This window comes from Heloderma suspectum, chromosome 3 (assembly GCF_057233095.1).
Source record: "Heloderma suspectum isolate Gila_16-S chromosome 3, 16-S_ref, whole genome shotgun sequence".
Classification (NCBI taxonomy): domain Eukaryota; kingdom Metazoa; phylum Chordata; class Lepidosauria; order Squamata; family Helodermatidae; genus Heloderma; species Heloderma suspectum.
In genome coordinates, this window is record NC_139460.1 from 302913836 (window position 1) to 302928494 (window position 14659).

Consider the following 14659-nt stretch of genomic DNA (forward strand, 5'->3'; position numbering starts at 1 on the left):
TCCAAGGAGGTCAAGATGACATGCATGCTTTTCCGCCCCTCCCATTTTATCCTTACAACAATCCTATGATGAGGGTTGGGCTGAGAGGTCGTCACCGAGTGACTACCTGGGTCTCTCTAATCCTAGTTGAAAACTCATAGAATCATAGAATAGTAGGGCTGGAAGGGGCCTACAAGGCCATCGAGTCCAACCCCCTGCTCAATGCACTCTATGCACTCTATGCACTACATCACGCTGGACTGGGAAATATTAGTTGTCACCTCATGATAGTAGAAGGGGATGGGTTCAGTCCTTCTAGGTCATCTCATCCTGAGGGAGTTACACTCTGTGAGAGGCCTCCTGTTATAAACAGGCATGTGTTACCACCTTCTTGTGAGGTAGGACGGGGTAGGCAGAAGGTAGATCTCCAGAAGTGTTGGACTTCAACTCCAAGAAGCCCCTGCCAGTATGGCCAATAGTCAGGAATTCTGGGAATCAACGTCCAAAACATCTGGAGATCTGCTTTCTGCCCATCTCTGAGGTAGGAAAGACAGATGCCCTTCATTTGTTGTGAGTAGCACTACCAGCACCACCTAGTTTTACTTATTTTAATTTAAACATGAAGGAACTCAGACTTATGGTATCTTCATGGGGGAACAGATGGATCCAAGCCAGCTCTCTTCTATTAACCAGATAGAACTACACAGAACAGCCGGCTGTGGACATTGTACATTGCTGGCTTTACTTGTGTGGCATGATACTGTTATGGTTCTTCATGGTTTAAAGGGAGAATAGCCAGGAGAGGCAGAGTTCAATACAGGAGGGGTTATTTCCTCTGAGAAAGGCAGTTTCTACTTCAACATAGCTGCTGTTTTTCATACTCTCTATGGTTTGCCCTTATGGAAGAAGAATTCTGAGCAGTCAATATTGATCTGGTTCGCATGACCACCGCAGGCTCCAGGGTGCCAATTCAAGCTCCCCGCCATGGCTCCCCATATCATCCAAACCTCACAAGGGTGGCTTGCTGGGGTAGTTAACAAACCACCCCATAAGCCTACAAGAGGCCATGGGTTCTTCTGGGTGGTTTGTTAACTACCCCAACAAACCACTCTTGAGAGGTTTGGATGACATGGGAACCTGCACCTGTCAAGAGTAATCACGTAAATCAGGCTGGCACATGACTAGGATGCGCAGGATGGTTAAGAAGCCACCATGGCTTACTAACCACCCTTGTGGCATGCAAAGTGGTCCGTTGTGTTGGAACGAGCAAGAGGGTTGGAGCTTTGGCTTTCACCACACCTCCCAATGGACTGAAGGTCTCTGCTAAGTGGGCTGCTTCCCTTTTTAGTTATGAGCATGTTTGCTCAAAGATAAAGAATCTAACCCTAAGGGCATAGGCTCCCCGCCCCCCTCCATCCAGTGTGAACACAATGTATATTTTACATAACTTTGATTTAAGTTGTCTTGGATGTTTGAAAGAGAAAGCATCTAATACATTCCATAAATAAATTACTCATCATCAACAACATCTATACTAAGAGTGGCCACAAAAGATGACACACATTTCCAGAAGATTTACATGTGCTAATTTGCATGTGTAGATGCAAATGCAGAGATAATGATTCTAATTGAAATAGAAATACAATACATCTCCCCAGAGCGGGAAGAAAAGTGACCAGATGACCCATGTGCCTGCTCAATCTGCTGTGCAGTTGCTAACTGTTGATGGGCAGCTTCAAATCTCCTGCTCTCCCCCTCATATGGTTCTTTATCTTTAAACTACATTTGGGCTGGACAGTCCATCTAACAGAGGACACTTTCAACAGAGGACTGTCCTCTGCAAGCTGTCAAAATTAGAGGAGTATCCTCTGTTAATCTGTTGTGTGGCCTCCCTTACCAATAATAATAATAATAATAATAATAATAATAATAATAATAATAATAATAACTTTATTTGCTATAATATTGGCAGATATCAAGATGTAATTAGGTACCTCTTGCTTTAGGGCAATTGAAGAGGGGAGGGGGAAGTCTCACTGGAGAATTTAAAAACATGAGATCAGAAACACTGACTGTTCCTTATCATTTCTATTCTTCTCTGGGCTCAGAGATATTTTTTTTTTAAATACCAAAATAGAAGCATGTGTGGGTGAAGGAGAAAGATAAAAGAGGAACAGCTGAGAAGCACAGAGCTGAGGGGAGCAAAGGCAGGTGAACTGTTAAGACAAACAGGAAGCTACTTCCAGAAAGGCTGATGGTGGAAAGCATAGCAAAAAGGCACAGTGGTGGTGAGAAAACTAACCAGGTTGAAATTTCTCCTGTCAAAACCTGCTAGCTAAAGAAAAGGTGGAAAGTTTAAAAGGCAACCAAGCAGACTGAGACAGGGGGATGCTGCAATGATGAAAGCTCACACAATTCATCTAATATTTGGGCAGGGGGCAGAGAGACGATGAAGATTTATACAGTGGCAGACTGGCTCTGTTCAGCAAATATTAATGAGCTAGCCAGGAGTGGTGGCAGGGGTTGGCATTGCTGGGCACATGCCAAGGTCCATACCCCAGCTGGGGGACTCTCCTGACTCCTGGAGCACTCTGGCCTGGCTCTTGCGCCTCCTTGCTGCCAGTGCCTGTTCACCTGACCTTAGGTGGCCATTTGTGTATCGCCCCCCCCCCAAAGCAAATGCATCACCAAAAAAGAGGAGAAAAAAGGACACTGATTTGCATAGAATATGCTAATGTATATGTATGGATGCACATTTAGAAATAACAATTATAATTTAAATAGAAATACAGTACATCTCACCATAGTGTAGAACAATGACCTGTGTACCTATCTGTTCTGTTTACTAATATCAGTGCCCAGATCTTCCCACTGATGGTTCTTTATTTTTAAACCAGAGTTGGACTGGACAGCCCTTCAAAATAGAGAACAGTTGTCTGGCAACCCTTCAAACAGAGGACTGTCACCTGTTAAAGACGACACATGGCCACCCTTCCTAAGCTCTCTGAGCAGACAACCAGTGACGGGAACAAGGAGAAGAGCAACAGCCTCTGTTGGTCTTTCCCTTTCTGCAGCCATACAGAATGGGCCCAGAAGACAAGGACAAGTGAGGGAATAGTGGCTTGGTGAAGGTGGTCAACTCAGACTTTTCATACTCCCTGCATAGGGACATTCATCATTTTGCACCTTCCATGTTGGCCTTTTGCTGCTGTGTTAAGACCTTTTAGGGAAGCCCAGGCCTTTAGTGGCTGGCCAGGCCTTGCCCTAACTGGCATGTTATACTTCCATCTCCATTAAATGTTTTACTTGCTTTCATTTGCTAGTGTGGGTTGTATTATTATTATTATCATCCTCCTCCTCATTTTGTTGTTAGATGTCTTGAACTGTACAAGGAAAGCCAAGATACAAATATTTCCAATCAAACAGTCAAGACATTCAATAAACCAACCTAACGTAGACTTCACAAATACTAAAATAGAAACCGTGGTAATTCTATGAAGTATCTAGGCTTCATATCAGCCACTTGACTAGGCTGTTACATTGCAGCGCTGCCCTGGCCTTGCGGCTATGTCACTTTGCTCAGTTACTTAATTAGCATATGCCTTTAACCAAAATGGTTACCTCAGATCCACATATGTAGAGGGAGGTGGAGAGGGGACACCTACAGTTTAAAGGCAACATTTAGGCCTAAAAGGCAGTGTGGAATCTGGCAGCTTAGTGATGCTGGAGTTAGAAGTAGACCCCAAAGACTATATTTATTTATTTATTTATTTATTTATTTATTATTGCATTTATATCCCGCCTTTTTTCCTCTTGCAAGGAACCCAAAGCGGCTTACATTATCCTCCTCCTCTCCATTTTATCCTCACAACAACAACCTTGTGAGGTAGGTTGGGCTGAGAGTTTGTGACTGGCCCAAAGCCACCCAGTGAGCTTCCATGGCTGAGTGGGGACTAGAACCCGGATCTCCCAGCTCCCAGTCCAACACTCTTGCCACTACACCACACTGGCTCTTAAATAGAAATACTTGGTCATATTTTGAAACCTCTTAATGGTCAAACTAGCAGAATAAATGCCTCTGTTGAGCTAAGGTTGAGTATTCAGCAGAAGGAAAGATGCATGTGGATAGAGAGGCAATTTAACACTGGAGTTCATAAAGGAAATGTGTGTGAACTGGGCAGGGTGCACAGGGCCAGCAGTCTCATCCAGGGCAACCTAGTCTCTGAGGCCATTGACTGAGGACTGACCTCCTGTGGTTTTGATATAGCAAACTGTGTTGCAGGGAACTCTGAGTTTTCTTGGAAATTTATCAGGGATTCCTCAAGCACTGGCCACCTTCTGAGATGTGCTCTCAGTTGAAGCAGGATTGCGATCAGACCTTAGGTTCTTGGGCAAGTTACTTTTCTTTTAGTCTCACCCCTTTTCCTTCTGGGAAATGAGTGTTCTGTAACCAGCCATGCCCACAATGGTAGCCATTTTGGGAATGGGCAAGCCCTCCCCATGACAGCCATTTTGAGAGACCACCCACAACACACTCTCAAAATTCCAAATGTGCCCAGCGACTCAGAAAGGTTGGGGACCCCTGACACCAGAGGACAACAAGAAACAGATGCCATCGTTGCTGCAAGGAGAGGAAGCCCTTCAGTATTGCAAGGCAGGTGGGATCCGGCGCTCTTGCTGCTGCTGCCTTGCTGGAGCTGTACCTCCACCTGGCGGACTTCTACTCTGCCTCCTTGCAGACCCAGGTCCAGCCAAGCACCACCCCACTCCCAGCTGCGACACCTGTGGGAGCCGGGGCATAAAACCCTAGGCCCGGGGGGGGGGGGGCAGGACCTCCACTGGCAGGTGTCACCGCCAAAGGGGGCGACACCAAAGGGGGTTGCCCCTTTGGGAGAGCTACTTCGGGGGAGCACAAGGGCGAGGGCCTGTCCCCCTGCTTGAAAGGAAGGAAGGGGACTGTTTGCCTCAGTGTGGCCTGCTGGACTGCCTGCATTAAATATGTGTTTTCCAATGAAGGGGGGAGGTGTTGGGAGCCAGGGAACGGCCATTACGGTTCTACAGGGCAGAGGGAGATACGGGGGGGGGGGAGACAGTCACACTCTAAAGGCAGAGTGTGTAACAATAGGGTGCTGACTGTCCCTAAACTGTTTCCCAATTCAAATAACCTGGATGGTTCTGGCAACAGACCCCCCGGGTTGAAACTGCTGCTGCTGAATGCCAGGTCAGTGAATGGTAAAACAACTGCTATCCAGGACTTGATCCTGGATGAGCGCACTGACCTGGCTTGTATTACAGGGACCTGGCTGGACGAAGCTGGGGGGGGGGTTAATTTCTCTCAGCTCTGCCCCCCTGGGTTCTCTGTTCAGCAGCAGGCAAGACTTGGGGGGCGGGGAGGTGGAGTGGCAGTGGTCTATCAGGATTCAATCCCCTTCACCAGGTGCCCTATCCTGCAGTCTGCTGGGTTCAAGTGTGTGTATTTGAAGGTGGGTGCCTGGGACAGGATAGATATTCTGTTGGTGTACCGTCCACCCCGCTGCTCAACAGTCTCTCTTCCTGAGCTAGCCGGGGTAGTCTCGGGTTTGGTGTTGGAGACCCCTCGGCTTGTTGTGCTGGGGGATTTCAACATCCATGCTGAGGCTGCCCTGTTGGGAGCGGCTCAGGACTTCATGTCCACCATGACAACCATGGGTCTGTCCCAGAAGGTATCTGGCCCCACCCATGCTGCTAGACACACTCTGGACCTCGTTTTCTGTGCTGGATGGGGTGATAGTGATCTGAGTGTGGAGGAACCCTCTATAGTTCCGTTGTCATGGACAGATCACTACCTGGTGGGGTTTAGACTTGCTGGCACTCGGAACCTCTGCAGGGGTGGAGGGCCGATTAAGATGGTCTGCCCCAGGAGGCTGATGGATCTGAATGGTTTCCTGACGGCTCTTGGAGATTTTTCTGTTGCCTCGGCAGGCGATTCTGTCAAAGCCCTGGCCGATCTCTGGAATGGAGAAATGACCAGGGCCGTGGACACAATCGCTCCTGAGCATCCTCTCTCACAAAGTGGAACCACACCAGCACCCTGGTTTTCTAGGGAGCTGGCAGTGATGAAACGAGTGAGAAGACGACTGGAGTGACGTTGGCAGAAAACTCGGAGTGAATCCGATCGAACATGGGCTAGAGCCTATTTGAAGGCCTACTCTGTGGCAATATGGGCAGCAAAGAAAATATTTTTTTCTGCCACTATTGCGTCTGCAAAGAGCCATCCAGCAGAGCTATTTCGAGTGGTTAGGGGTCTTTTACACGCTAGCCCACAAGAGGATAATTTAAACCCCTTAACAGCCCGCTGTGAACAATTTGCTCAGCACTTTGCAGACAAAATCACTCGGATCCATTCTAACTTGGACACTATAGTCGCTACAGACCCAGAGGATGTAACTTTGGCCCCTGCTTGTCCAGTGTTGTTGGATACTTTTCAGTTTTTACAGCCTGAGGATGTGGACAGGATCCTTAGAGAGGTGAGAGCCACCATGTGTGTTCTAGATGTTGCTTTCATCTGTACGGCCGACCACCTGCTTACTTGATCCTTGCCCATCTTGGCTCATTATGAGCTGCAGAGAGAGACTGGGTAAGGGGATCAGGGCAGTGGTGAACACCTCCCTTGAGGAGGGAGTGATGCCATCAGCCCTCAAGGAGGCAGTGATAAGACCGCTCTTAAAGAAGCCCTCCTTGGATCCTCAAGTTCTGAACAACTTTTGCCCAGTCTCAAATCTGCCATTTTGGGGCAAGGTGATTGAGCGGGTGGTGGCGGTGCAGTTGAAGGCACACTTGGAAGAAACTGAATCTAGACCCATTTCAGTCGGGCTTCAGGCTTGGGCATGGGACAGAAACGGCCTTGGTCGCCTTGGTAGATGATATGAGGAGGGCTCTGGATAGGGGTGAATGCTCCTTCCTTGTTCTCCTCGACCTCTCAGCAGCTTTTGATACCGTTGACCACAGTATCCTCCTGGACCACCTGGAGGGGTTGGGCATTGGAGACACCGTATTGCAGTGGTTCCGGTCCTTCCTCTCCAGCAGGTACCAGAGGGTAGCACTGGGAGAGGAGGTTTCGGACCCGTGGCCACTTACTTGTGGGGTGCCATCCTCTCCCCGATGCTATTTAACATCTATGTGAAGCCGCTGGGGGCTATCATCAGGAGGTTTGGGGTGCAGTGTCATCAATATGCGGATGACACGCAGCTCTACCTCTCATTCAAATCTTCACCAAGGTTGGCTGTAGAATCCCTGTCCAAATGTCGGGAGACGGTGAGTGGCTGGATGGGGAGGAATAAGCTGAAGCTGAACCCTGACAAGACCGAGGTACTTTTGGTGGGAGACAAGAGGAGGCTAGGGGATGTTGACCTGGTGTTGAATGGGGTACGGCTACCCTTGAAAGACCAGGTCCGCAGCCTGGGGGTCATTTTGGACTCCCAGCTGTCCATGGAGGATCAGATGTCAGCTTTGAGCCGGACAGCACTGTATCAACTCCATCTGATACGGCAGCTGCGCCCCTTCCTTCCCGACCATCTGCTCCCATTGGTAGTACATGCCCTGGTCTCCTTTCGTTTAGACTACTGTAATGCGCTCTACGTGGGATTACCCTTGAAGACGGTTCGGAAACTGCAGCTGGTACAGAACACGGCAGCTCGCCTGATTAAAGGCAGCTGCCGGCAAGATCACATCACTCCAGTGCTGAAGGAGTTGCACTGGTTACCAGTTGTTTTCCGGGCCAAATTCAAGGTGTTGGTTTTGACCTTTAAAACCCTATATGGTTCCGGCCCAGCGTATCTTAAGGAGCGCCTCCAGCAGCACCAGACAGGCCACTTAACATGATCAGCCTCAGATGGCCTTCTCTCTGTCCCATCAGCCAGGACAGCTAGACTGGTGGGGACAAGGGAGAGGGCCTTTTCTGTGGTGTCCCCCACTCTGTGGAACTCCCTCCCTAGGGAACTCCGTCATGCCCCCTCTTTAATGAGCTTCCATCATGCATTAAAAACATGGTTGTTCAGGCAGGCATTTGGGGTGGGTTAGGGTATTTTAGAAAATGTTTTTATTGTAGAATTTTATTGTTTTAAACTGTTTTATTGTATGTTGTACATTGCCCAGAGTGGCTGGGTGACCAGCCAGATGGGCGATTAATAAATTTAATAATAAATAAATAAAATAAATAGATCCTTGCACTTCCTGGCTCATAAAAGCAGCCAGAGGTAGACTGGCTGAGTGGGTAAGGGGAGTGGTTAATGCCTCCCTTAGGCAAGGCAGAATTCCAGCCTGATTGAAGGAGGCGGTGGTGAGACCTTTGTTAAAAAAGCCCTCCCTGAACCCCACTATATTTGGATAATTATCGGCCAGTCTCCAATATTCCATTTCTGGGCAAGATATTGGAGCATGTGGTGGCCTCCCAACTCCGGAGATTCCTGGATGAGACAGATTATCTAGATACATTTCAATCTGGCTTCAGACCCGGTTATGGGACAGAAACAGCTTTGATCACCTTGGTGGATGACCTACGCCGGGAACTAGAAAGGGGGAATTTGTCCCTGTTGGTTCTGCTGGACCTCTCAGTGGCTTTCAATACCATCGACCATGGTATCCTTCTGGGCCGCCTCACTGTTTTTCAGTGGCTCCATTCCTTCTTGGAGGGGCAGACCCAGAAGGTGGTGCTGGGGGACTCCTGTTTGACTCCCTGGCCATTGGCTTGTGGAGTCCCTCAGGGCTTTGTTTTGTCCCCCATGCTATTTAATATATACATGAAACCACTGGGAGAGGGTGTCTGGAGTTTTGGGGTTCGGTGTCACCAGTACGCTGATGACACCCAACTCTACTTTTCCTTTCCATCTAATTCCAAGGAAGCTGTTGGGGTGCTGAACCGGTGTCTGTTGGCAGTAATGGACTGGATGAGGGCAAACAAATTGAAGCTTAATCCAGACAAGACAGAGGTGCTCCTGGTCAGTCGAAAGGTAGATCTGGGAATAGAGATACAGCTTGTGCTGGATGGGGTTACACTCCCCCTGTAGACACAGGTTCGCAGCTTGGGTATACTTCTGGATTCAGCCCTGAGCCTGGATGCCCAGGTTTCGGCGGTGGCCAGGAGTGCATTTGCACAGTTAAAGCCAGTGCGCCAGCTGCGTCCGTTCCTTGAGATGTCTGACTTGGCCACAGTGACACATGCCTTAGTTACATCCCATCTGGATTACTGTAATGTGCTCTATTGTAACGCGCTTTCCTACTGTAACGTGGGGCTGTCTCAGAAGAGTGTTCGGAAAGTTCAGCTGGTTCAAAGAGCTGCGGCCAGACTGCTGACTGGGGCTGGTTACAGGGAGCATACAACTCCCCTGTTAAAACAGCTTCACTGGCTCCCAGTCTGTTTCCGGGCACAATTCAAAGTGCTGGTTATGTCCTATAAAGCCCTATACGGCTCGGGTCCAGGTTAGCTGAAAGACCGTATTCTCCCTTATGAGCCTACTCGTACCCTGAGATCTTCAGGGAAAGTCCTTCTCACCATCCTGCCATCATCACAGGCACGCCTGATGGGAACGCGGGAGAGGGCCTTCTCAGTGGCTGCCCCAAGACTCTGGAACTCCCTTCCCAGGGAGGCGAGAGTGGCACCCTCCTTGATATGTTTTCTCAGGCATGCAAAAACTTTTTTGTTCCAGCAAACCTTTGGGTATAACTAGTCTGGACCTGGGAAAATGTGACGTATGGATACCATTTTTGTTGTTCTGGTTGTCTTTTAATGTTTTAATATCTTTACAATTTTAATATTGATGATTTAATTATATTTTAACTTTTATACAGTTATATTTCTATTTCTGTTTATAGGTTTTAATTATAGCAGTTTTAACATTGTAAGGCCGCCTTGAGTCCCAGTATTGGGAAAAAAGCGGGATATAAATAAATATAATAATAATAATAATTTATGACAATGTGGTATTTCTTCATAAACTTTATAAATGATACAGATAATAAAAGGAGCCTACCAACTACCCATGGAAAAATGTGGAGAGACACTTTTAGCCATTATTTATTTATTTTGTACATTTATTTATTTCGCCACTCTGGGCGATGTACAAAGTATATAATAAAACAGTTTAAAACAATAGAATTCTATCGTAAAAACATTTTCTAAAATACCCTAACCCATGCCAAATGCCTGCCTGAACAACCACATTTTTAATGCATGGTGGAAGCTCATTAAAGAGGGGGCATGGCGGAGTTCCCTAGGGAGGGAGTTCCACAGAGTGGGAGCCACCACAGAAAAGGCTTTTTTATATTATACATAAATAACCATAATTCGACACCTTGTCTACATCTGCATGGCCACACATCACTACCTACTATCGTCCATTTTGTTTACATTAACATCCCTTCAATGAATTCCTGTGCTTAGATATTTAATTTATGTTTGTTGTATGAATTTGTATATGAAAGAGAGCTTCAGCTGTTGGGTGGTATAGAAATGAAATGAATGAATGAAAATCAAACAATAAAACACACATCATCAATCAAAATATTTTAAATACTCAGAAAACAGAGACTAATTAAAACAGAAAATTAAAATGGGGGGTTAAATGCCTTCCTAGAAAGGAAGGTCTTCTTCACCAGCTTCAAGTAGGTTACTAATGAGGATGTGAGGTGGGCCTCCTTGGGGTATCCCACATAGACTAAGTCGTTCAGAGGCAGAACCTTTCTAATGAACATCCTCCTGCTTTTTTCCCCCCTACAGGTGTGTTTGCTTGCTTGCATACTTCCTTTCTGACTCTGACTTTACTTGCCTTGCTGTGGATGGTTCTCTTGCCAGGTCCCTCACTTTCTGCTGAGTCTGAGCAAGAAAATAAAGTGGAGCCAAAACACCCTATGAACCCCTTCTTTGACAATTACTGCTCTTTCCTGCTACGCCTTCACTTGAAGGCAGCTAATATAATGACATTATAATAACAATAATGACACATAATGAATGACTTACCCAGTCAGACTGAGCTTTCACCAACCAGCAATGCCCAATGTTCAGTGAATAGAAAGGGTGGGGGGAGACAAAATAGTGTGCCCACACTCCTTTTTGCCCTTCCCTTCCTGCGTGGCCTTTTTCACTGCCACTAGGTGGAAATCCCCCCTTTTTTTCCCTCCACCAAACCAGCCTTAAAATTTACTGGGTCTCACACATCTATTTTAGACAGTGTGGGGGTTTGCTATTTGATGTGGAGTGGGTAACCCCCTAAAATAGAGACCACAAAGTTTCAAATAACAATGTTTACATTTCACTGAAAGAAAATGTCAAGAGGAAAGTGCTTTAAAATCTTAATGGACACACACACACCCCACACAAAAGAAGCATATGAGCAACAGAATAATAAAAACAACCAGGAATAAACCCATCCAGCTAACCTAAGCAGACTGCAGCCCTATTCAGTGTTAAAAAAAAAAAAAAGGTTAAAAGCCACCTGTGAGGAGAAGGAGCACTCCCTTATCGTGTTTGTCGCCCTCGATTTGTGGAGGGCAACAGTCTGAAGAAGAGAACCTTCTGTATCCATGTGTGTGGGTGTCTTGACATGAGCCAGAACACAGATTTTTCAGCGTTGTACTCACATGCAGTGGAGTCTGGTGCTTCCGATGTCAAGGGGCAGTGAATCTGCTCTGGGTTTCAGTCAGAACCAGCTCCTTGGATAGCTCCTTCAGAGTTCTGACTGAAACCCAGAACAGATCCACTGTCCCACTGACGTCAGAGCCACCAACCTCCACTGCTCACATGGACAGCCCTGTCAGATCCAGGATGGTCTCATCTTCAGACAGTCGCCTTCCACAAATACAGGGTGACAAATGCAATGAGGGAGAGGGGTGGTGCTGGAGCTCTCCTTCTCCTCACGTATTGATTTTTAAACCCTTTCTTGAAGGCCTGAATAAGGCGATTGTCCCTATTTTATCCAGGTCCCTTCCAAGAAATATTTTATGGTCAGTAGTCCAGCTCTCTCACTCAGTTCTCCTCCAGTCCCAACTGCTCTGGATTTCTTTCTTTCTTTCCTTCCTTCTCTCTCTCTTGCTCTCTTTCCTTCTCCCTGATTTTTCTGCCTTTCAGCCTTAGGCTTTTATCTCTTAAAATTATTATTTTTTGCCTCCCCATCTTTAACCAACCAGTTCAGAAATAGCATATGGTTAAGACATTTTCTTTTCTTTTTTTAAAGAAAGGCATGTTCCTGAAACAGTTCTTAGAAACCTTTTTGAAATGTGTTTTGCTTATTGCAACTACGACTTTGTATTATCATATATATTATGTGCTCTCATAATATATCTTGTTATCGTCGTGTACATGTTGTTTAATATTTTAAGTAATAAGATTTTATTAAGGGTACGTCTCAAGCATTTTGATTTAATTTTTTTGTCAGCCCCCCCCCCCCCCATCTGACCCGCAATAAGTGAGAGTTAAGCTGTACTTCCTTCGTATCTGTCTGATAACTTCGGGTCATCTAAATATCAGAGATATTAATCTCTCTCCAAGAGGTGAACATGCCACTCTGCATGATCAGAGTTCCTGATCTCCTGGAGAAGTCTATGCACATATGCACATAGCTCAATACCTTTTTCTGACGTCATGCCAAACAAGTGGACATCAAGGGCAGGACTGGAGGGATGTGCAATGTTGGGGTGGAGCCAGTAGGTATATTGCTCCTCTACACATCAGAGGACCCCCCATATTAAACTTGGACCCCAATTCAGCACTTTAGAAAATGACCTGGTACTGCTAGGACAAATTCAGAGGCCATCTGCCTGGATCTGGGTACCAAACCCAAGCTGAGATTTGGAAATCCAAGGTTTTGTGCCTCCTACTGAACTACTACCATGGGAAATTTTAAAATGGCTATGAAGTTTTTTTTTTCTCTTGGTCAGAATTGGATGATAGTTGCAGGCATAGTAGCCCCTGTGGAAAGGAATAAGCCTGCCCAGTGTCAGGAAAATATGTGCAAGGGGTTTTGTGTGTGCGTGTGTGTGTGTGTGTGTGTACTCAAGGGAAATGCCAGCAACATTTTTTTTTTTTAAATTGAGTGAAATTTTCTTGGATAGTTGCCCCTTCTGAGGGGATCAATTCCAAGTTTCAGATAAAGGGACATATGGGTTTTTGTGCAAGAGCAACTTTGACATTCTTAGGGTATCCCAAAGAGGACATACTTATCCCCTATGTTCCTTGTAGACCATTGTTTTGAAAATGATAGACAGTCTAGAGGTGTCCCTAAATACAAACCTGCAAAGTGTAGAAGGATGTATGTGAAGTGGTTTATGAGGGATGGGAGTCCTCAGCCTTGGGGGTGGGATTCACTTCCCCTTCCCTCCCCACCCATTTTTTGGGACAATTTGTATGGAAATGGAACACCTCATAGAAGTGTCTCCAGTCAAAAAAACTACAAAGTTTCAGAAGGGTAGGAGCAGGCAGTTTTGATGACTGAAAGGGGTTTGTTTGTTTTTGTCATAGTGAAGCCCAGTGGCCTTTGAAGAACCGACATCTCAGAGTCCCATCCTTGCCCTCCCCCAAAGCACAGTGATAGGAGCCCTGGTAAAACTTGTCCAATGATTTGAAGCTGCTGGACCTGTCAGTCACTCAACCACAGTCCCTCCCTCCCCCCACTCATCAGTGCTTTAGAGAAACAAAATCAAAATACACTATCTGAAGAGGGGACAGAAGCTCTGCACTTCTGAGCACATAATGGTATTTTTAGAAGCCTCATTCTGGCCCTGGCTTCAGTTCTGGTGGCTTCAGAGGCAAGTCTGCCTCATCTTGGAAAGCACCAGAAATCTTCTAAATGGGTCGATTTTGCTCTTGTTTGGGGCTTTATCCAAATCCGATGCACATCCCTATTACATCCCTGCATTTTGTCTTTCTGTCAGGGTTTCCCTTATGACCTGGACCCCCTGAATAACTCCTTAAGGATCCCTTGCTTCCTTAAGAATCCCACCTTCCTTCTTTTACTTTCCTCTTCCCAATAGGGATGGGCAGATTCCCTACCTGCTGGTCTGGCCGGGAATCCACCCTTGGGGGGAGGCAATCTGTTCCTCCCCCCGGAATCCTCTTTGGCTGGTTCCACTCCGTGGCGATTCTGTGGAGCCGCTAGCTGGCTCCAAAGCGCCAGCGATATGGCCACCATGCCGTATTGCTGGTTGAGGGGTATTGACTGCGGACTCAAATGGTGTCCTGGATGCCATTTCGGTCCCTGCTTTTTTTTTATGCGATAGGCCTATCCGTGAAAAAAAAAGCAGGGATGGAAATGATGTCCAGGATGCCATTTGCAGCCATAAAGGTCTTAGTTTAAGCTAAATGCAGCCATTTACGGCTGCATTTACCTTAAACTAAGACCTTTACAGCTGCAAATGGTGTCCTGGACACCACTTGCATCCGCAGTCAATCCCCTTCAGCCAGCGATACAGCATGGCAGCCATATCGCTGGCACTCCGGACCCAGAGGATCTGGCCAAAGAGGATTCTGCAGGGAGGTGGAGGTAAGTGTTCCATTCTGCCACGGACTCCGGGGGGCTGGATTCTTTAGAATCCGGCCGCATTGGAGTACTTTCCAATAACGTGGGGTTTAGGCTGTAGCCATGGGGTGACTGATACTGTAGACACAGGGTTTAACCACAACAGTTTACTGGTAAATTAAAGCAAGCAAATC